Consider the following 6,000-nt stretch of genomic DNA (forward strand, 5'->3'; position numbering starts at 1 on the left):
AGACAATCTGATGAAAAGAGGCATTACTGGGCCTCACAGATGCGAGTTGTGCAGAAACAGTGAAGAAACAGCTAAGCACCTCTTCATGGACTGCAAGTTTGTCAAAGAGGTGTGGCGTCTTATCCTTTATGAGTTCCAAATCACTGTTCCCTCGTACAACTCTGTGGCCGATCTCTTCGACGCCTGGAATCATTGCTACCCCCACAAAATCCCCAGCAAATCTTTTTGGAGAAAAATCTGGATTGCCATCCCCAAATTCACTTGCTGGCAGACTTGGCTGGCCCGGAACGACCTGATCTTCAACGGAAAAGAACAAACTCCTCTAGCTGTAGCTGCAAAAGCGAAATCCCTCCTCCTGGAAGCTGCCCAACAGCAGTACTTTTCTGCAGACCCATTGCTGCTTCCCGAAGAAGAAAGGTGGTTGAATTCTCTCTCCCCCTACCCCCGGAGGTTGCTTTCTGCCCCTCAATCAATGAATCCAATCTGGAGAATAAGAGAAACTGAAGAGAACTTTCAAGAATGGTGGAAAAAACAAAAAATACCCACGATCTTCTTTGATGGCGCCTCCAAAGGCAACCCTGGGGCTGCTGGGGCAGGTGGGGTCATCTATGACCCAGCTGGAGTCAAAAGGGACATCTTCTCCTGGGGCATTGGGCAGAAATCTAACAATCAAGCCGAGATATTAAGCCTTCTTAAAGCCTGCCAAATTGCTAGAGACAGAGGGGACAAAGAAATCCAAGTTTTCGGAGATTCCGAGCTCATAATCAAAAAGTTAAATTCGGAGAACTTGTTCATCAATGTAAGCCTTAACAAAACTCAGAGCAGATTGAAGGAAGTCCTACTCGATTTTGAATCCTACAAATGCTTCCACATACTCAGAAATCTGAATAGCGAAGCCGATTTGTTGGCAAATAAGGGTTGTACACTTGGGAAAGGTCAAATCCTCATAAACGGGGATAGTTCTATCCACCTATGTAATCCATGAGGATTCTGCAGCATGCATTATGGAACAGAATTAGATGCAATGTAATGATGGCAGCATTGGCGTAAGTCCAAATTTCTTCCAATTCAAATAAAGATACACCCGTTTCAGTTAAAAAAAATAAAATTGTTTTATCAATAATTATAATTATCAATTATATATATATATATATATATATATATATATATATATATATATTTATTTATTTATTTATTTATTTATTTGACCAAGTCAAAATGTTAAACGTTACAACATCTCTATTATACTAGATTGGCTAGAGTAACATTTTTTTACCTTGAAAGATATATATATAATAACAATAAGATGCATCTTCAAACAAGACCATAAAATTTATAAAAAAACATTTTCTACATTATGTTATGTACATTATTTGGAGTTTGTTGATTTCAAATTTAGCTTATAGATTTAGTAAATTAAAGAGTTATAGTTATAAACTTTATTATATTTTATTTTAAAATGATTATGAGTTATAACAAGTGCTACATAGAAGCTAGTACCTGTCCCTTAGTTTAAATATAGCTAAATTGAAGTAAAAAAACAATGAATAACTAAAATTACATTTGGCAGCTTAATTTAAATATAGCTAAATTGAAGTAAAAAACAATAAATAACTAAAACTACATTTTGCAAAGAGATAGTGTAAGAGATATCATTTTGTATAAAGATTTGTAAATTTTTATTAATAATATATTTATTTTTAAAATAATAAAAGGTAATTAAAATTATTTCTTCAATAAGTCAAATTTAATTAAATAATTTGTATATAATTATGTTTTGAAATTAATAAATCTTTTATATATGATTAAAACATATTTTGAATGCTAAAGATAAAATGTCTATGATTAAGTGATCTAAAAAATAATATTTTTTGATATTTATTTATATCAAAAATATATTTTCACTTTTTAAAAAAAATAATAAAAACAATATTTTTAATTAGAAAATAAATATAAATTAGAAGTAAAATTTATCACTTAAAAATAAAAGGAAATAATTTTAAGAAATATAAATGGAAATAATTTTAAAAAATATATTATTAATATATTTATTTTTTAAATAATAAAAATAATTAAAAATAATTTTCAATTAGATATTTTTATATAATCATATTTTTAAGTTCATAATTTTTTTTTATGTATGACTAAAGCACAAATATGCATCTGTAAGTGTGTAAATAAGAGGGTACAAATGAACATATGTCACTCTTATTTTAGGAGGGTGGAGGTTTAGGAGGCTGGAGGAAGGTGAAAAGGAAGAAAAGAAGGGGTAACTAAGTATTTTTACTTGGTCCCAATGGTAGTTTCCTTCACTGTTCTAGGTTGTTGCTTTATGTCATTGATATTTTTTGTTGCACTAACTTCAACTGGTATGATTAAACACTCTAGAGCATATACAACATGTAATTTTAATTTTTAATAAAATTACCATTTTTATGAAAACATGTTTAAAAGTGTGTAAGCTATTAGATTTAAAAGACAAAATGCATCTTTTCACTTGCATATGTTGTAAAAGATATTTGAAAAACACTTTCCATTGTAAGATTTGAAATCCAAAAATTTTGTTAAAAAAATTCAAAATATACTCAAGGAAATTATAAACCTCATTGTTTTGAGAAAATGTAACAAACAAAAAATAAGTAAAACAATAATACTAATGAAAAACACATTTATAAAATATATGTTGTATATTAATTTTCCATTATTCTAATTTTTATTTCTTTAGAATTTTATTTAAAAAATTAAAATGATATCAGTTTTGAAGCTACTTGGTTTTAGTATTATTATGGTAAAAGGCTAATCAAGAGTCATGCAAACAAACTAATCCATTTATGTGGGAGACGATGCACAATCATAAATTTTGAAATATGTAAAAAATTATGGTAGAAAGCTAATCAACAATCATGCACAAGCTAATACACTTATGTGTTGCACATTGCACAAACATGCATTTTCAAATATGTAAGACTCTCAATACAAAATAAAAATTTAAGATAATACCAATTTCAAGTTTGTGTTGTTTCAGTATTATTATGGTAAAAATATAATATGTAAAAAAGGTAATATCAATTTGAAGTTTGTGTTGTTTCAGTATTAACATGGTAAAAGGCTAATATCTAAAAAATTAGATATTTTGCAACTCTAAAATTTTGAAAAAACGCATTGAAATTTTTTTGTATATTGCTAGACTTACAATAAGAAATAAAAAATTAGGATGATACCAATTTCAAAGTAAAACTTCTATATATTGTTAAACTTACACTACAAAATAAAAAAATCAAGGTAACACCAATATTGAAATTTGTATCTCTTTCAATATTATTATTGTAAAAATCTAATCAATGTTCATGAACAAAAACTAACAACATTTTTAAAACTTTTGTATCGTTAAACTTAAATACAAAATTCTCCTCTTAGCTTTTTAAAATTTTATAAAAAAATATTTTAAAATAACTTTAGATTTTAAAATTTAAAAGACAAAACTGAACACTTAAAAATAAAAAATAAAAAACACTTTCTAGGAAATCATAAATTTCACTATTTTGAGAAAATGTAGAAAACCAATAATCCATCAAATTTTTGAAATCTAGTTGAAAAAGACAACTAAAATCCCATGACATTGTGGTTGCTCTTTTATAAAAAAATGTGTTGAAAACTATAATTTACATAAAAACTTGTTAACTACCTCAAAAAAAATTAAAAAATACAATTAGCTAAAAACAACTTTGTTTCTCTCCGATACAAACCGTAACATCAATCAAATATTAAGCTTTCACGGTTTCTAAATACATGCTATGTTTATTGTGAAATTGAAAATAAAACTCATCACCATATAAAATGAATAATTACTATTGACTAAAAGCAATGACAAGCAAGAAGAGACGTTCTCATCAAAATCATCTCCGCTTAGATACTTCATTTATTCCATCCAAAACTATTTTTAAAACAAAGTTACTCCCCATCCATTATTTAAATGACAACTTTTATGAGTAATAATGACTAAATTTCTACAATACTTTTACAAAAATTCCACCTATTAATGGGATTTGGGCAACACAATAGTGGTTGGGCACAAGTGCCTTTGTCATCAGTGTGAAAATCTTTAGCCATTGTTAGAGTTCAAGATATTTAGCCATTGTTAGAGTTCAAGGAGGGATCTGCAAATAATAAGAAAATAATGATTAATTGAAATCTGCAATTTAACAATAATCGAAATAAATAAATAAAAATTACAAAGATTGCCAACTTCAACTTCACAAGTTGTCATTTTCCAAATCTATAATATTTGAATGCCCGCAATAATGGCAATAGGTCTTTAAGATTTGAAGTAGAATGAAGAATGAGATGTGTATATATAAGACAATGGAGAAAATTACACTCAAATTTTGTTTAAATTTTATTAATTTCTTATTTTTAGAATTGTTTTTTACTAATTTAATTATATTCATTGAAATGGAAGATTTATTGTATAGTTGTTGCTTTGAAAATTATAAAAAGGTGAAGGGAAAAAAATAAAGTCAAATAGAATTGGTATTGAAAATAGAGAAAAAATAAAAGGCCAAAGAAAAAGACAAAAAAACAACAACAAAAAAATTGCAAAATGTTTTTAAAATATTTTTTCCTCTTTAAACTTTGTCATAAAATATGAAAGAAAAACTATAATTTAGGAAATGGAACTAATAGAAAAAGTGGAAAAAAATCAATAAAAAATAGTAACTAATTTAAAAAAAAAAAAAAAAAAAAAAAAAAAAAAAGGCATTTTAAGTCGTTTTAAAAGGAAAAAAAAAAAAAAACAATTTAAGTCGTTTTAAAAGGAAAATATTGTGAAAAAAATTATAATTGATGAAAATAGAAATAATAGAAAAAAATAAAATCAAAATATCAAAAAGTTAAATAAAATGAAATAAAACTTAAAACAAAAATGTTAGGATATTCCGACACATAGGAAATAGTTAAGTATAACTTGGTCTAGTGTAGAGTTAGGTAAAGTGTGTTTCTTTACTATGTACTTTTGTAACTTACAATCCGACGGTCATGATATGTAGTGATCTGATGAGTCATTCTCTCCTCGGTATTACCGACACTTGATCCGTGGCTTAACACCCGATTGGTCCATGATCTCTATTTAAAGAGCATGGAGGGTCATTTGTAGGGTAACCATTCATGAAGCTTATGTAAATTTTCATTCTTTTATTAATAAATTTCCTGAAGTGGCCGCGTTGGCTCAGGCCGTGGATTATTTCCCTTTTTGAGGGTTTTAACCACGTCAAGAATACTGTTGTATTGATCTGTGATTTGTTTGTGAGCGGTGTCCTTTGGTGTTCTGTCTAAGGAACTTACCCTGTAAATTCCTACATGATATCAGAGCCAAGTTGAGGGCCGCATCCATTGGTGATCCAAATCTGAAGCCGATAGAACTGCATCCGACTATCGTTTCCTAGATCTATTGTTTCTAACTGATTTCGGGCCAAGAGGACTGCTATATTGTGTTAGAAGCATCTGTTCCAGTGAGGAACCCCTTTCATTTCACGCGAAAAGGTTTCTGATAGCCCTAGCTATGTCATTTTTAAGATCTGGAGGTATACAATGTTTATTTGCAGTTTTTAGTTATTTTCTCTCTATTTATTTTGGTTTATTTAGCTCTTTGTTTTTTTATTACCGGTTCTATACCTTTCATTTCTGTGTATGCTATTTGCCCCGCGACTCTCTGCGATCTGGACAAATTAGAAACAGAAATGAAGGATTTTTCTCATGCGTATGCTCTTTTCCGCCGTGCCATAATGTGATCTCGGAAAATCAGAAACATTGAGGAAAATATTTAGTTTTCAGGTAAAGTTAACTTCAAGCCGTAAGGTTTGTTTTTTTTGTATGTCGTTGTTGGATTTTGTGTTTTTTGTTTTGCAGGCAAAAAAGAGCTTTCTCAAGTAAGCACGCACCCCAAAGCTTTAGTGACTTACCAAAAAAAAAAAATCCTTCCTCTTTTCCAAAAATTACTAACCT

This window comes from Pinus tabuliformis, chromosome 7, assembly GCF_031772625.1.
Source record: "Pinus tabuliformis cultivar Carrire ecotype Pingquan chromosome 7, CPIR1, whole genome shotgun sequence".
NCBI lineage: Eukaryota > Viridiplantae > Streptophyta > Pinopsida > Pinales > Pinaceae > Pinus > Pinus tabuliformis.